The 18,409-nt window shown below is 33.7% G+C and overlaps 1 long non-coding RNA gene across 1 annotated transcript in view; it reads right to left on the bottom strand.

The window, feature by feature from the left end:
* LOC141556715 (uncharacterized) overlaps positions 1-18,074 on the bottom strand; it is a 116,220-nt gene extending 98,146 nt beyond the window's left edge. Inside the window, exon 1 of the long non-coding RNA XR_012486617.1 lies at positions 17,854-18,074. This is a non-coding gene — a long non-coding RNA (uncharacterized LOC141556715). The remainder of the gene's footprint in view (positions 1-17,853) is intronic.
* Between the last annotated feature and the right edge of the window lie 335 nt (positions 18,075-18,409).

Below are 18,409 nucleotides of genomic sequence, written 5' to 3'. Positions count from 1 at the left end.
TGTGGGGATGTGTGAATGTAAATATATTTATATAGAGATTATATGTGTGTCTGTATGTGTGTATGTGTGTACATATATATATGTATATATCTACATCTGCATATATAAATATTTCTGTTTGGGGAGGTGGGGGAGATGAAAGGGGCAAAAAAGAATAAATTTTAAAAAAATGTGCAGCAGAAAGCAAAAGAACCAGCTACAAGGAAGCAAAGAAAAGATGGACACTCATGACTATAATTTCTTCTACTATTATATACCCCTTTCTTGAACTGGTAATTTGTTGTTATACATTTTAAATTCTCTCTGATGGTCTGCTGGGCACATGACAATATTATATTCTATTTTGTTTTGTTTTCCTTTTCTGTCTTTCCATTCTGTTTTTTTTTAATAAGCAGAAAAAATAATAAAAAACTCATTTTATATTTAAGGGTAAGATGGAAAATAGCAAGCTGAGCCTACAATTATATAATAATTCACATTTATATAGGACTTTATGGTTTAGAAGTTTTAGAAATATTTTAGAAATATCCCATTTAATCCTAACAAATTTCTATGGCAGATGCTATTATGATTTCCATTTTGAAGATAAAGAAACTGAGAATGAGAGAGGTTAACTTGCTCAGGCCATAAAACTATTGTTTAACATGGGATTTAAACTCAGTCCTTCCTAATATCAAATCCAGTATTCTATTCACTGTACCACCTTTCCCTAGGTTTCCAAGTGGTTGATGATTTATATACAAAGTTTGCTTAATGAGATGTTGCTCAGTCATGTTAAAGCTCTTTATCAACAATTCTCATGAAGCCAAAGATTAGATGGTACATCTCAGCTTTTCTTTAACATAAAGGAGATTATTTGGTTTGGCATATCACTTGCTATAGTTTTCTCCAGAAAAATATATGCTATTCTCATTACTTGCCATTATATTTATGATTAATAAAAAAATAAAAGACCTGCTCATTATATTGTTTTCATTATCTCCCATTACATTTATGAGTAATAAAAAGACCTTTTATTTATGGACAAAAAGGTTAATTCATAAATTTGATACAATTAAAGTGGAATTGGGGGTTAAAAGGAACTGGGATGAGAAGGAATTTACCAAAATGAGGATTTATGACATTATGGGAAAACTTCTCTAATCCCTAAAATTAGGAAGGTAGCTGGCCTCCCTTTTGAAGGACAAGGCCAGAGTATTGTTACACAGATGAAATTTCATTTCTTCCCCCTGATTAGTGAAAAGATATTCCAAACACAGATGAAATATATTATAATGGATAGAAAGATTTGAAGGCCTTAAGTCAGAAAGATTTATATGTAGAAAGTCCTCCTAGTAATACATGCTGGGTATGTGACCAAATTATTTTAATTCTCTGTATTCTAGCCAGCTCATGGCATTGTGGATAAGGTATTATAACTCAGACTTAGGAACATCTAAGTTCTCAAGACTTACTGGCCCCAAAACGTACTTAACCTTTGTCTGCTTCAGCTTCTTCTTCTACAAAATGGAAATAACATTAGTCCCTACCTTTTAGGTAAGATGCAATTCTTGAAAAGATATAATAAAATGATATTTGTAAACTGCTCTGCCAACCTTAGCCTAATATATAAATGTTAACTATTGTGAATATATTTTTAAATTATGGAGAAAATACTGGACTAGCATTGGTAGAGGAAGAGTTCACATCTGGGAAATACATATATATGCATATATATGTAAATATACATGTATGTGTATATTTGTGTATGTCTATACACATACTACAGACATATATAATCATAAGCCCAGTTCCTGTCCCTATATTCTATTTAAATTCATCTTGAAAGATTAATGAAATTAGTTGGGGAAAAGAAAACAACATACACAAAATACTAATTATAAAGACCTATGCTCATTTAAAACAAATAAAAACAATACCACAAAGCACTTCAAAAAATTAAAATTGAAAAAAAGCAAAAGCAACAAATCTGAGAACTTTGGACACATCTGGCATGTGTCACATTGAGAAAATCAAATGCTACTTCCTGCTCCTGTGTAAAAATGATATATTGTGCAAAAGTCTGCAGGCACACTGCTATCATTTGTTTTGACTTTTAAAGTTATGGTTTCTAAAATAAACATAACCAAAAAGCAAGAATTTTTATTTTAGTCCAGATTTCTTGTCTGTGAAAGGCATAATCAAATGAAAAAGAAGAGGGCAGATCCTATGCATGTAATCCTTTAAAAAAAATCAACTATCATATATAATATTATTGCAGCACTTTATACTTGCAAAATACTTGATATACATGATTTCTACCATCTTTCAAGCTCTAGCAATCTATGTTTTGCTCTTTTAAGATCTTGTGCAATTTGAAAATAATTTCATGACTGTAATTTCAAATAATTTTATTTATTAAATATCTACTGTTTGTTAATCAGTGTTAGACCTTATTGGGCTTCCAGGATGAGTAAAAGACAAAGTACTTGTCCTCAAAGTTTGCTGTTTTGTGGGAGAGAGAAGATTTCTATATGCATTTACAGTGTGCTGAAATTTTACCATTGGTTTTTATTGCTTACATTTTAGGAACTTATTTGTGTGTGGGGGGGGGTGTGTGTGCATGTATGTGTGAGTGTGCGCGCGCGCACTCAATAGATTTGCCTTCTATTGTTTTCTTAAATCTTACTCTCCTAAGATTTATTTCCTAAGGATTATCATGACATTAAAGATCAGTACTTTGCTTTGCCAGGCACATAAGTATATTAGATTTCATTCAACATACTAAAAATAATAATAACTTTTATTTATAGAGTTTTAAAGTTACAAAGCCTTTTCCTATCCATTATACTATTCTATTCTTACAACAATCTATATAGTAGGTAGTATTGTATTTATTTTGTAGAAACTTACACTAAAATCTTCCCCAATATTTCACTCTACTGTGAAGGCGACTCTGGGCTCTTAAAAGAGTGTGCCAGTACAACACACATTCTTTCAGGTCTCATAAAGCTGAGAAGGCTTCAGGCATAAGCCTTGCAACAGATGGGGCTTCTGTCTTCATAAGACTAATGCAGCTAAGTGCTTAGGGCTAATCACCAGAAGGTTAGCCACTGGGTAACTGGTTTTTCCTTTCCTTTTCTTTTCTTTTTATTAAATATATTTTATGTGTGTATGCACAAATGCATATGTGCATATATATATTATATATATACACACACACATGTGTCATCTATCATTTGAGTACAAAGATGTTTATGTGTATATGTCTATCTAGATGTCTAAATCTATATCATCTATATTTCTATATGTCAATCTATATCTCTATGTAAATATTTATACCTCTTTGTTGTCTCCCCTGTTAGAATGTAAAGTACTTGTGAGCAGGGATTGTTTTATTCTGTGTTTTTATGTCCCTACCACCTAGCACCTCTCAACCAGGAAATGGTCAAAAAATACTTATTGTTTGATTTTCTTTTTATAACAGCAACTTTTGAAGATAGTTCACTAAGGGGTAGAGAGTTATGATCTTTACTGATGAAAAGAATGGCCAAAATGCTGAAATCATAGATCTTAGAAATTTCAAATATGTTTTTCAGATGAGAAAAATGAGGACCAGAGGAATGAAATAATTTCTTCAGGGACACATAGCTTGTAAGGGGTGGGTCGAGTAATGACACTTGATTCTTTTCCCTCCAAGTCCAGTGTACATCTCACCAATCACTCTATCTTGCCTTTGAAAATCAAGTTTAAATTCAAATATAAGGGGTATATTTAGGGACCAATATTACAACAAAGAATTTGGAGTCTGTGAGTAAAGTGAACCAGATGGCTTTTTAAGGAAAACAGGACACACATCACATTCCAATTATATTGAAAATGATGACCCAATTTAGAAAAACACAAAGTGTAATAAAAAAATGTTTAAATAAACACAATCTGCATATTCATGAAACTATAGCATTCACTGTGCTCCTTACTTTGATAATGAATTTCCAAACTCAACTGATAACATTCCAAACCAGAATCCATGTTTTAAGAAGCCACCAGTTCCTCTTGATATTATAGACTGATTAAAAAACACTTAGCATGTGCATCACCAGCCAAGTTAGGAAAAGGAAAAGGTCGACTGTATACAAATGTGATATAGCCTTTTATAAATATGTGTGTGTGTGTGTGTATGTGTGTGTGTGTGTATATATGTATGTATGTATAAAATCAGAAATGCTCAGTCAATGAGATGTTTTTGTTGGCTGAACATTCTGACACCTCTTTCTGGCAGCAGATACCACCTCCTACAAACGACCACACCACTGTTGGTGCCGGGGTGGGCTGGCACAGAGAGCCTTTGATTTATCTATTTATTTTTTCAGATAAATTAAAAACTCAGGGGGCACTTAAAATAAATTAGCAACTGCTCTTGACGATGTCTTTCTTGCGGTGTCACACATTCCCAATTTTGGCAAAGACTCCTCTGCCTCAAAATCTTTTTTCCATCAGGCTCAAACTGCTGACAGAACAGTGTGCTAATATGAAAAGACACATCATTTGGAGCAGTTATTAATGTAGAAAAAGGAGCATGTTAGTAGCGTGTGAGCCATTAAATAGCCACCAAGACACCATTAAGGCTGTATTATATTCATTTCCAAGAGTTCTTATGTATGAATATATGAAGCCAAAGAGAAAGGCCAGTTCATTCCTAATTGTACTTTGGTTGAGTTTAGCAGTCTTTGAAATAGTTGATTATTTTTGAGGCTTTTGAGGTCATATTTACCTTTATTAGTATATGTAATATTTGTAGAATTAAATTAGAAATGTACATTGTCTTTCCCTGTCTCTGTCCCATTGACTTTGTTCCCTCTTTTCTATGTATTCATATACAGAAAAAAATAAAAATTTCTAAATTTCTAAATTATGCTAAAATTCATACTCCTAAAAGTTGATATTACCCTGATAGTCTTGATATTAGCCAAAGCAAGTATTGAAGATGTATATAAAAGATCTGTTTTGAACAATTAAATACAACTGTTTATTAAGTACTTATTATGTGCAAGGCACATTGCTAAGTGATACAGATATCACAATTAAAAACATCAAGGTTTCTTCCCTCTAAGGAGCTCACTGAGGTGTAAGGGAAATATATAGCATATACACAAATAAAGGATACAGTGCAAATGGGGTAAATTCATGGAGTGGTGCACCTATTTTTTAGAGGAATGAATATAGCCAAATGATATTTTTGGCTTTAGGAGAACAGGGTAAAGTATCTTGAAGGAGCTCATTCCTAGTGCCCTTCTAAGTTACTTCCTCTGAATTGTGATAAATCTTATCAGGTTAATGAATCCATGTCAATATTAGTCAGCAAAATTGGGCTTTAAGCTTTAAAAATGTCCTTTTATTTTCTCAGATAACATGTGTGATTTTTTTTTAGCTGCTCCATAAAAATATGATTCCATTTTGATTTTTGCACAGCTAGGAGAAATAAGAATAACGGCTATTATTTACATGATGATTTAAGGTTTGCAAAGCAATTTGCATACTGTATATTACTTACAGCTAAATATCATTAAGTGAGAAAAGAGTTTTTCCGCTCAGTTCACAGCTTTTTTCTAAACTAAGGATTGGAAAAAAAATTAACATTTACTAACAATGACTTTAAATTATACTCTGGTATAACACACTCAACTGATGCTTGTAGTTCTGATGAAATCTTTTTAGGCAAGAACCATTTATTAGGATCTATTTTTTAAATTAATAAATCTGAGGCCAGAAAATTCCTTCATAAAGGGAACCTGAGTAATATCCTTTGCAGCTATTCAATCTTTGCAGCTATTGCAATCTGCTCAAGATTATCTTGGTTGTAGACAGTTTTCTAAATCTAAACTGTTACTTTTACTTACTCTTGCTTGAAAGTGTGTAATTTTGCCAGAACATTGCATCTTTCAGAAATGTTTTTAGAAAGTGTTTATTTCACACAGCTTTTTATTTTTTTTTTAATTCAATAGGGCTTTATTCGAGTCATGTAAAAACTTATTGTTTCATTGCCAAAGTTTAAGTGCTACATTTTTCAACAGAATTTAACACATGTTCATCTTAGAATAGGCTGACAATGGGTCAGACTGCTTCAGTTTATCTCTGATGAACCTAAATGCATTAGAACTAGTCTTTTCTCTTCTGAGATCAATGTTTCTCTTTATTCATTGACTTAATTTTATCTATGTGTAATGGCATAAGGATCTCTTTATCATTTTCTCTCTCTCAATTTTTTTTGGCCTTCTATGATAAATTTTAAATATCTTAAATTTAATGCAACTTAGTTATCATTCTTTAAGGATAAAATCAACCGTAACCATTTATTTTGAGTTATGCTTTGGATAAAAATCTGCAAAATAATCATTTATGTACTGAAGTCTAGTCTTTTTAACATTTTCTGTCAAACTTAAACATTGAATGTTTAAAAACTCATTCTTTATTTTAAATGGGTCTTAAATAGTAAATTCTAAACCTAATTAGATGTAGTATTATATAGATCTCAAATATTATACAATTTATACATTTTGCATACCTGAGGCTGTATTGTCTGTCTCTGAAATCTTGGGTCAGGGTTAAAACATCTCACAATACTTTTTTATTCTATGGTTCTTCCTAACACATTTGCTTAAGTCAAATTTAAGAAAAGGACAACTAAATTTCCTCCCCCCCAACTACTTCTACCTCCCAACAATTCCTAAATGCCAGTAGGTAATTAGAGCAATTTTGATATCTTTTGTAAAGGAAAGTAATTAAAATTATTACTGCCACTTTTGTAATAAACTGATGCGACTTTAGAAGTCTGTCCCTGATATCTTTCATGATTTAGACATCACACGGGCTGTAATTGTGCTATTAAAGGAAAGAGAGCTAATCTTTTTGCATTTGAAGTAAGTCCTCATCATCAGCCCCGACAAAGCCAGACAGATCAAAAGGGAGCAAAAGAGAGCATTTAAGGAAATTAGTACAAGTGTCAGTTAAAAGGTAAAAATTAATGCATTTATTATTGAAATATGGTTGAAACCAACATTCTTTTCATTTCTTTGATATTACTAAAGCATAAAACATTCAATTAACTTTCCATTGTGTTGGGGGGAAAATGGCATAGGATTATCAGTGAAGTGTTAGGTGTGTAGGTGGTGCATATGGCAAAAATGCTGAGATATTTAGCAAAAGTGAAGCCAAGGCTTCCTCAGTCCATAGAGCAAAAAATATTTAAAGTCTCCCCCACTTTTATAAAGAGTTTTCTGGCAGCAGGAAATTAATGTGTTTTGTATTATGTTCAAGTCAGGTGGGTGTGGTAGGAATGGTCGAATAGATATTTCAAGAAATGGCTCCTATACTTAACTATTGATTTCACTTTCTTGGGATTCAGTTAATTTATCTTTAAATGATGATAATAATACTTGAGCTTTCAACCTTACAGGCTTGTGGTGGGAAATAAGTCTGAGAGTGCTAAGTAATTGGTAATTGTATGAAGTTTGGAGACTATATATAGTCATCAGGGAATAAAGTTCTTTGCCTATACATATTTTTCAAACAAAAACAAAATAGATGAAACAACAATATTTGGTTGGAATTTAGGGTTATTAAGTATCTGCAATGATCCAAATACATTTAGATTATTATTTGGTTGGAATTTAGGGTTATTAAGTATCTGCAATAATCCAAATACATTTAGATTATTATTTGGTTGGAATTTAGGGTTATTAAGTATCTGCAATGATCCAAATACATTTGGATTATATTTTCTCTCCATATGAATTCTCATAGCTGACAAAACAAAACAATGACAACACAAATATTTGAAATAGTATAAATTGGGAAGATGTTTAAGAAAACTTTTGGTGTATTTAACTAACATAAGGGAGCAATTGCTGTTTTATAGTAGCAATTATAAATTCAGCAAATAAAATTGTCTAAAGTAACTTTCTGATATTGGTGTAGCATCTTGAAAACCAGCTGCTTTTAAAAAAATATTTAAGACAATGAAAAAATTCTAACCTGATGTTGAATAAGCAGATATAAGGCAAAAATTACAAGGCTCAAAATGACCAATGCCTTGTTTTTAAATGAAAGTCCATTTTAGTAACTTAAGAAAAACTTTTTAAAAATTCATAGAAAAATATATAATGATGAGTCAATGTTAGGGGAATTCTATATTATTACTTAATTATAAATAGTATCCACTGCATTCCAAACAAGTATTATTTTCATAGAGTTGCTAAGTTCAACATGTAATTTTTTTTATTAGTTTTATTGTACTCAATGTGAAAATTTCCATTCTTTTATTAAATAAGGATACCCAAGTTGTAAAGCCATCATGAACCTAACAGGACAATAATTTATAGGTCCCTTCTAGCCCCAAATATTGATAGTTAAGTTAGGAGATAAATCTTAAAAGAAAAATTCTTTGCAATATTTGTGTGACTCTCAAGCCAACTAGGCACTAGCACTTATGGAAAATAACTCAGTTATAAAGTCCCAAATCACTGATGTTGTGGTTATTATTCCTATTAATATGCATATGATAGAAGTCAGTGCCAAACTGACAGATTTAAGGCTTTGCAAATGTAGTGACTCAAACTAAGAAGGTAAAAGCAGCTATTACCCTAAGACCTAAAAGTGATAGACTAATCAGGTTTTTCCCCTGTGCAGATGGCTGAGAATGAAGTTTCCCGAAACACTGTAAAAGTGTAATTAGGAATAAGAAACTAGCCACTGAAATTTAAAAAAAACAACAACAAAAAACAACAACAAAAACTTCACCTCATATTCATTCTCTTTTTTCCCTCCCTCCTTCCCCCATCTCTCTACCTCTCTGTATTTGTGTCTATCTGCCTCTGTCTCTGTCTTTCTCCCTACTTCTGTCTGCCTCCCTTTCTTTCTTTCTTTCTCCCTCCCTCCCTTCCCCCCCCTCTCTCTCTCTCTCTTTCTTTCTCCTTTTCTTTCCTCCCTCTCTCCCCTTCCCCTCTCCATCTCTCTCTCTCTCTCTCTCTCTCTCTCTCTCTCTCTCTCTCTCTCTCTCTCTCTCTCTCTCTCTCTCTCTCTCTCTCTCTCTCTCAAAATAGAGTACAGATCATTGGGCTTAGCATTTCCCAAAGTAGGTTAAATTTATAGAATCCCTGCTCTTTGGGAGCATGCAATTTTAAAGCAGGTATATATGTGACAAAGATACACACACATAAAGAGGACAGGCACATCTGCAGCTACACAACTGAGGTAGATGAACATAGTTGCTTTGGGGGTAATTACTAGTGACCCCAGGCTTGATGGACTCCAAAACTCAATTTTGCACTCTATATACATTGCATTGCAAAAAACCCCAAAAAACCAAAAACAAAAAACAAAAAAACAAACAAAAAATTGTCTTGTATGAGAGACAATGTGATTTAATGGAATGAAAATTAAACTCAATGTTCAGGGGCCTGATTTTTTGAATCTCAATCATCACTCAATAAAAATCCATTATATGTCAAGCAATGTACTAAGCTTTAAAAAACACAATATAACTGTATCACCTTAGACAAGTCACTTTAACCCTGAGTCCCAGTTTTCTAATATGAGAAATGAAGAGGATAGCTACAAAGTTATTGTGAGAAAAAATGTTTTATAAACTTTCAAGTCTTGGGCATATTTGAATGATTTTTGGGGGGAAGGTAAGGAAGAATATCTGATAATGTTCTTATAGTGTAGTATCTATTCTTGAATCACATCAGTGTAAAGAATAGAGGAAGTAATATGTAGTTCAAATGACTAAACAAATGTTGACAATGAGCCATAGTCTTTAGTATAGATAATCTGCTTCATGGGAATAAGTCAGGCATTTTGGGAAGCAGCATTAGGCTACTACACTCAGGCTTCACTGCATTAAATGGCTCCTTTATGATCTTAAAGAGGATTGTAGTTTCCCAAAAGTACCTGACCTAATCCAAAACTGAAGTGACATAATTTTAAAAAGTAAAATCAAAGACTATTAGAGCTAGGAGGAGGGACCTCAGAAACATAAACTGGTAAAACAAGAAGGCAGTTTAGAATAATGTGAAGCAGGAAGAGAGAAGGCATGTAGTACAACTCTCACATTATATAAAAATGGAAGGTGAGGTTTATAGAGGATCTCAGAATTCATATAGACTCACAGAAATTATCTAATCCAGCCTGTGCCTCAAAAAGAATTCTTCTACCATATTCCTCCAATGTTGTGAAACTTACTATTTTCTGAGATATCTCACTCCATTTTGGGATACTTCTATTCACTCCTCTGAAATTTCTAACATCCATTGGGAATATTTCTACCTTCAGAATAAGTAAAATTCTGCTTTTACATGATAGTCCTTAAAATACTTCCTTCTACTCATCCCTTTTCTTCTTACCTCCTCCCTCTCAAAAATCTCTCAGTAAAACATTCTCTAACATTTAACCATGAAATTTTGGTTGCCCTCTTGGGGATAAATTCCAACTTATCAATTATCTTTTCTATATTATGGTTCTCAGAATTGAACATAATATTCTAGATGAAATCTGTCAAAGCAGATAATAGTGGAACAATCTTTTTCCTGATAGATACTGGTTTGCTTGATTGTTTTTAAGAGTATCTCAGATTTAATTGAGGGAAAGAGTTTCTAGTGAGGTACTTTCATTCCAAATGTAGACTGGCAAATTCTCTACAACTTAAAAGTTTCTGGGGCATTGAGATATTAAATGATTTGCTTAAGGTCACAAAGCCAGTTTATGGGACATGTGGCCTGACTCTGAAGCCAATTATTTGTCCATTGTTGTGTTAAACTGTTTCTGGTTACTTTACCTCTATTATAGAATCTCAGAAGTTGTCACCCATAATAGCATCAGCCTTAACATTACTTTTTGGCCCTGTTCAAAGTCAAACAGTGGCAGAGTTAGTTTTATATTTGATTAGACCAATATTTACTCCCTTGCAAGAGACTGAATTAACATTGAAGATGAAAAATTAAAAGATTGTGAGGATTGGCAGTCTGGATTCTGGGTAGAGAAAGAAGCAGATTCTAGCAAAGGTAATAAGGTTAGTGTCTAGTTTTTCTCAAAACTGATATTCATTGATGGAGTAGGCAGTTTAATGATCAAATAATCATTGGAAGAAAGTTATGTCTTAAGTATTAGAATCTCAGGATAATTAAGAAGATAGTAAGAGAGTTCTTCTCTTCCCTTTTTGAGTTTTAATCACTAGATTGAAATGAATTAGTACTAATGTAATAAAAAAAAATAAAATTCCTTGAAATATTTGTTAGTGTTTTTTGAAAGATGATATCCGATGGAAGAAGTGCCCTGGAGAATGAATGTTTCTGCTTTTCACAAAAAAGAGAGAAGTGAGTTTGCAAATTATAGGGCAGTAAACTGGAAATGTTCTAGAAAAGTAAAAAAGATTAACATGGTAGAACAGAAGAACTGTAGCCAGTGGTTCTTAATATAGGATCTGTGATTTGTTTCTTAAATATTTTGCTAACTGTATTTCAAAATAATGTTTCCTTTGTAATCCAATGTACTTCATTTTGTGCCTTTAAAAGTATTACTCTGAGAAGGGATCCATACATTTCACCAAAGAGGTCAATGTCACAAACAAGATTCTGCACATATATATTGTACCTAGGATAGACTATAACATATTAAATATGTATGGGAATGCCTGCCATCTAGGGGAGGGGGTGGAGGGAAGGAGGGAAAATTTGGAACAGAAGGGAGTACAAGGGATAATGCTGTAAAAAATTACCTATGCATATGTACTGTCAAAAAAGGTTATAATTATAAAATTAATAATAATAAAAAAAAGAAATCTTGCTATAGATATTTTCACCACTTGACTCCCATGATTGGAACGATCTATGTCCTCATATCTGACTCCTGGCTTCTAAAGCTTCCTTTAAATCTCAAATAAAATCTCCCACAGCAAATAATTCCTCGTCCTTCTAATTTTAGAGCCCTTCCTCTATTCTATTTTATTTTCCACAGTGTATATATATATATATATATATACGTATATATATATATATGCATATATATATATATACGCATATACATAAGCTATTAGAACTTAAAAGTGCACTAAGTATTTTGGGACACGTTGTGTATATATGTGTGTGTGTGTGTGTGTGTGTGTGTGTATATATTTTTTTTTAAATTGGCATTTAACTTCAATTGCAATCTTAATTGTATAAGAAGCAAAGAGTCCAAGTTTGAGTAGTCACATATCTTCCTGAACCTCTTCAGTGATGATCCACTAACCAGATTGCATTTTAGAAAGGTATTGGCAAACTTCAAAACTAATACTACTGCTCAGATTCAGATTTAGAGAGATGTCTTCCCTTCTGAAACATTATAAAATAAATTATCTTCTGTATAAACCTTTCTCTCTCTTTTTCTCCCTTCCTTTTCCTGTCTCTCTTTTCTTCTCTCTGTCTCTCTGTCTCTTTCTCTTTGTAAGAATATTGGATTTAAAATTAGGAAACCTAGGTTCCAGCCCCACTCACCAGCTATGTATTATGCAAATCACTTAACTTCATTAAGCCTCGATTTCTTCTTCTAAGTGGGAATGACACTTTGTAAAGGCTTTGTAAACTGTACAGTAATATGTACATATAGGTTATTTTAATTACTTAAGCTTCTAAACTGGTCATTCAAATATTAGGTGCTGCAAATCCCATTGGTGAATGAGCGAAGTTCCATCTCCAAAGTCAAAGTGATTAAGACAAGTTATCTTTTTCCAATAATATCTGAATAAGAACAGGGAGATGTTGGTACCATCCCTTCCCCCCACTCCAGACTCAAACCATTTTGTTATCTCAATGCTTAAGTATGGTATTTGGCCAGATCCTCTCCCCTCTTTCCTCCTCTTTTAGAGGAGGGTGGGGGAAGAGTAGGCTCAGTTCCAATTTCTTACTCTTTTCAATCTTCAAATAGAAACTTTGAGAGAGCTTGTTCAAGAATTATGAGAAAGAGTTGCTGACATTTTAATGCAGTGAAATGATAGCTCATGGCTAACACAATTGGACTTCATATTGACCTCTGTGGTAGGAAGAAAATATCCTAATTGACAGTGCAAGTATTAAACCCAGGCAAAGTCAGAATGCATTTTTAATTTCAAGTAATAATATTCTGACTTTTTAGTCAGTTAAAAAAACCAACACTTCTAACTCTCAGGTTTGGGATATTTGAACAATATCTGCTGCTTTACTTACAGATAACTCGTGATTTTCAATCAGAACATTTATCTCTTATCTATTTTTTAATTGCAAGGGTGATTTAGAGCAAAGTTTCTTAAACTGTAGGTCATGGCCCCATTTGAATGTGGGGGTTGAGAAAAATTTGGCAACAGTAAAAGGTATCAAATATTCCACTAAGATTAAATTCTTTACGTAAAAATAAAAAAAATCATTAGTATGCAAATTTGTTTTTGTCTTTAATAAAATTTTATTTATACCAAATAATTGTTTTAAAATAAATTAATTTATGATTTCTTTCTTTTTTTTTCTTTTTGCTGAGACAATTGGGGTTAAGTGACTTGCCCAAGTCACACAGCCAGGAAGTGCTAAGTGTCAGATTACATTTGAACTCAGGTCCTCCTGACTTCTGGGCTGGTGCTCTATCCACTGCACCACCTAGCTCCCTTTTATGATTTATTAGCAATAAATATATGATTTGTATATGTATTTTACATATCTATATGCCTAGCGCTGTGTAAAAATTTCTCTGACAAAAATTGGTTTAAAAAAGGATCAAAAAACTTTAAGAAGCCCTGATTTAGAGAATGGTAAATGGTAGGTCAGCTCATGGAGGTGAACAAACCCTCCCACCTTAATTAATTAGAACTAAAGTTCAGCAGTACTGGAAATAAAGCTCTGCATTTCATTATTAGCTTAAAATAAACAAAACAATTAACTATGAAATAAATTGTCATAAGCTCTTTTCTGCATATAGTATTACATCATTGGGAAAATTGGCTAGTACTCTTTTCCCAAATTTCTTGGTGCTTTGAGATAGCTAGGCAGCCCCACTGGATAGAATGCTGGGTCTGGAGTCAGGAAGACTTCAGTTCAAATTTCAAACACTTACTAGCTTAGATATGACCCTGGGCAAGTCATTTAACCTCTGTTTGTCTTAATCGGTTAAAGAAGCAAATACTCCATATCCTTCCCAAGAAAGAGCAATGAAAGTATTGGCATGATGGTCCTTGGAGTCAGGAAGAGTAGGACAGGACTAAAGGTGTGCTTTGCTTCATTTACACAGGCAAAAAGCTAGGGAAATGCTGCCCAACAAAAATTAAAAATGAAACCTTCCCTTCACCATTTATAAATCCCAAAAGGAGACATGGGTATCAATGTAGAAAGGACCATCTTGACCAGTCTGAATTTAACTAGGCAATTTTGTGATCTTTACAAGTGGTCCTGCAGTCTCTTCTTAAAGATCCTGAGTCAGAGACTCACCACCTATTGATACTGCTCTTGTGGATGTGTGTGTCTATGTGTATATTAATGCAAAACTTTTTACATTATAACCATTAACTTAGTGCCTAGTCATTGCTCTTCTGTAGAGTGTAAAAGTTGCACATTTCGGGAAACTGTTTTTATCAATTATATTTTGTGCTAAATCTCTTAAAAAGCACAAAGAAGAATGCTTTTTTTTTTTTCTCAAGCATAATATCCTTTGTATGAGGTTATTTTTGGAAATATACTGCATGAACACAGAATCTGGTAGGTTTTATTGAAAAAACACTTTTATTTAATGTTCTATCTATTCTATTTTTCTTCTGTGTCACAACTATACAAATATATATTTTATAATTTTATTATAGAACTTAGAGAAAAATGCATGAGTTCTACAACCTAATAAAAACTATACAATTTTCCATGCATTTTAAGAGACAGAATGTATGCTGAAAATTTTAAATGAGAGCAAATTTTTTTTAAAGCCAGGTTTGAACTTCTCTTTCTTTCATTTTGCTAATTTCAATATTGTAAAATATTGTGAATAAATATATCTGAGGGTAGTTTTAATGAATCTGATTTTGAAATGCAGTTTCATTCTTTTCCTATTTCATAAACACTGAAGTATTTAAACATTGTAAATGATCTTCTTTTTGAAAGTAGGGAGCTAAGACTTTAAGCCTTTTTTCAAATATTACAAAAGCAAGAAAAATATATATTTCAGTTTGCAAATTAAATAATAATATTTGAATACATACATAAAACAACATAGGACTTTATCATTTGTAAAACATCAGATGTTTGCCAGTTTGGGCTTTGTGACTTTCTCTTCTATTTTTGTTTTTTGTAATCTTTCAAAGGCTTTTTAAATTTTAAATGAAGAATACTAGATGATTTACCTGTGAAAACTCTTTTATGGCTTAATATAATTTATTTATTAATTTTTCTTTTTAATTTTCTTAATTAATTTATTCTTTAACCCTGGAACTGGTAAGTGCTATCTTACATTTTCATCAAGTCTCTTCTGCTGCAAAATAATATCTTTTCCATTCTGATTGCTTTCTTTCTTTTTTTTTCCCCACCTCTAAGGAAGGCCCTGTCTTTGCAGAACTATGGACAAGATTAGCAAAAGAAAAAAAAAATCCTTAAGTATTAAATCTTTTTGTGATTACTTTAAGAGAATAAGTAAATTTTCCAAGTAAATTTTTTAGAATCAAGAATTGTTGTAAAGTTTTTTTTTTTTTTTTTTTTTTTTTTTTTGTCTGTGCGTGAAAGAGAAAGAGAAAGGGAGACAGAGAGAAACAGAGACTGCTCTTTATTTGATTAGCCTAAAACTTGTTTTTCTTTGCTCTTGGTACAGAATTATTTTTCTTTCACTAAAAGCCAAAATTTCAGCATTTAATTAATGGAAACATAGGCTAAAATCTGAGATAAAATTTCCTCTAAAAACTGCTTTGGCTGCATCCCATGAATTTTGGTATATTATCTATTATTGTCATTCTTTTGGATGAAACTATTGTTTCTTTCATTTGCTGTTTGATACACTCATTCTTTAGGATTAGATTGTTTATATAAGCTAAAATTTGGAAGGCATTTAAAAGTCGATTGAAAGAAAATCACTAATTTCAAAGCAAGGTCTCTTTTAAATAATAATAAAAAAAGAACAAAAGAGCAAAATAAAAATGCTGAATATTCAGAATAGTAGCTTTATTTCAGTCTCAGGGCTGGCATAACAAACTAATTTATTGATCAGTTCGAGATCCTTTTACTAATAAAATCTGTGTCTCAAATAGTAGATTTTTTAAAAAAAATTTGTTTATTCATTTACAGGAATAAAATGACGACGTAATTATTGGACAATTTGACATAATTTAAAACTCTTGTTTCCGGAAAGCCCGTGTATAAACTAAACTGCACAATATGCTTACTTGTGGGGATTTCACACACTTGTAAAATCTTTCAGCAAAAAAAAGTCAAACAGAAAAAGAAAGAGATATAGGAATCCAGAGGATGGCCTTGTCAAATAAAGCCTCCTAAACTCTTCTATAAATAAATGGAGTTCAGGCTGCGATCTGGAGATAGACACCCAACTCGAATCATAATCTCCAAAAGTGGAATGTTCCACAAAGATTATCTTGTCCTGAACTTTTCCCCCTTAAAATGAACTCAACGGATCGTGGCTGTTAAGGGCCAAGGAAATTTGCATTTCTGTATAGTTAGAAAGCGATCCTACAATAAATCCTTTTGAAACTAGTTGGAGATTGTTTCTTCTTTATTTAAACTCACCTCACCTGTTGCTAGTGAAAAAAGAAAAACCTCTGGTCCTACATAAACCAGTCTTTAGGAAGAACCAAAGAAAGAGAAGGGAATGAAAGGAAGAAGTTTGGATACACACATAAAAAGAAAACAAGAAGGGTGGGAGAAGAGGTGGTTACCGGTTTGGAAACCTAATAAGCCCTCAAATTCCACTGGGAGTTTAATGCCTGCCCTGGTTCTCTTTCTCCTTTCCCCCCATTCCCCAACCAGATTAGGGATTTATGTCGCGGGGACCTCCCAAGGAGCAGCGCCACTAGTTTAGCCCAGCTAGCACCCTGCAAGTAAGTGTTGGAGAACAGAAAACAGAAGTGGTTGTTCTCTCGCTCGCGCTTTCTGGGAAAGCAGGGCCAGACCTAGGATCCAACCTTTAAGATCTCTTATTGCTTTTTCTGCAGGACACGGAATTGAAAACTTTGTGGCCTCTCCCAAAGGGGAGGAGTCTGCACCGTGCCAGCCCGCTTGACCTATTTCTCTGAGGCCGAGTACCGCTGCTTTTTCCGCCTTCTTTGGCAAACACAGGTGTGAGAACCAAGCCGGGGCTGAAATACCAAAGCATGAACAACATCAGTGTCAGGCCCCTGTCTGGGGAAGGGCTTTCGTCCACACCATCTGTTTACCCAGACGATAACTCCTAGATAGAGAAGAAGCTTTTGTTTCAGAATCCGTTTGCCAACATCCCAAGTGACTAAATACCATCCCTTGCCATCTTTCGAACTTGGAAAGACAAACTCAAGCAACAGGCACAAATCTGCATTCCCGACCTTCCCGTCTTAATGCCCCACGCCCGCGTGCCAGGCTGAGTAAATTCTGAAAGTCACTTTGAAATAATGCAGTCTAACTCTCCCACAAACGGCCGGAAGGCTGTGATGCTTTTAGTCTGGCCGCGGCCGGGGATTTGGGAGCTCTGTGCGAAAGGCGCAGGCGAGCAGCGCTGTCCTTGCACCTGGGTTCTGTGTGACCGAGGAAACGCGCTGCGCGCTGACCTTGGCCTTCTGCCACACACTTACTTCCCGGGGTACCTCGCAGCTGGTGCCACCCGAGACACAGGAAATGCCGAAACGTGCGATTTCGTTACCTTTCTGTTCTCGTAGTAGGTTTTGTTGGCTTCCCTCCTCTACGTTTGCTACGTTACTTCATCTCCTTAAAAAGTACTTAGAATTTTGTCCTATCTTCACTAATCTTTGCTTGAAATCGCAGGCGCCGGGCCAGGTAGATGTGGGTAAAGCCTTGGGTTGGAAATAAAACTTAGGCCCTGGGACCCACATACTTGAGCAAGGAGGAGGGGGCGGAGGAGGCGTTGGCCCTGCTGATTAGGATCTCTCTAAGTCTGTTTCGAACTTCTTATCTCGTGATAATCCGTTATTTTACCTTCCTATCTTTCCTTCCAGCTATTTACTAACCTAAGTGAGTTTGACCCACTTTGTGGAGAGAAAGGCTCCGTGGAGATAGAAGAGTAAGATCTTATTCTGGGAAAGAAAAGTCAATTAGCATTGATCATTGCCTTAAAGGGAGGGCTCTTTCTATTCCTCTTTTTTTTCTTCCTAGTGGAAGAATGAATTCCAAGTTTAGAAGAATTACAGATTTTTTTTTCAACATGAGAAGCTAAATTATTTTAAAATTATCAGCCTGTG

The sequence above is a fragment of the Sminthopsis crassicaudata genome, chromosome 2 (assembly GCF_048593235.1).
Source record: "Sminthopsis crassicaudata isolate SCR6 chromosome 2, ASM4859323v1, whole genome shotgun sequence".
Lineage (NCBI taxonomy): Eukaryota > Metazoa > Chordata > Mammalia > Dasyuromorphia > Dasyuridae > Sminthopsis > Sminthopsis crassicaudata.
The sequence above is the reverse complement of the archived record's forward strand: the minus strand, read 5'-3'. Positions and strand labels throughout refer to the sequence as shown.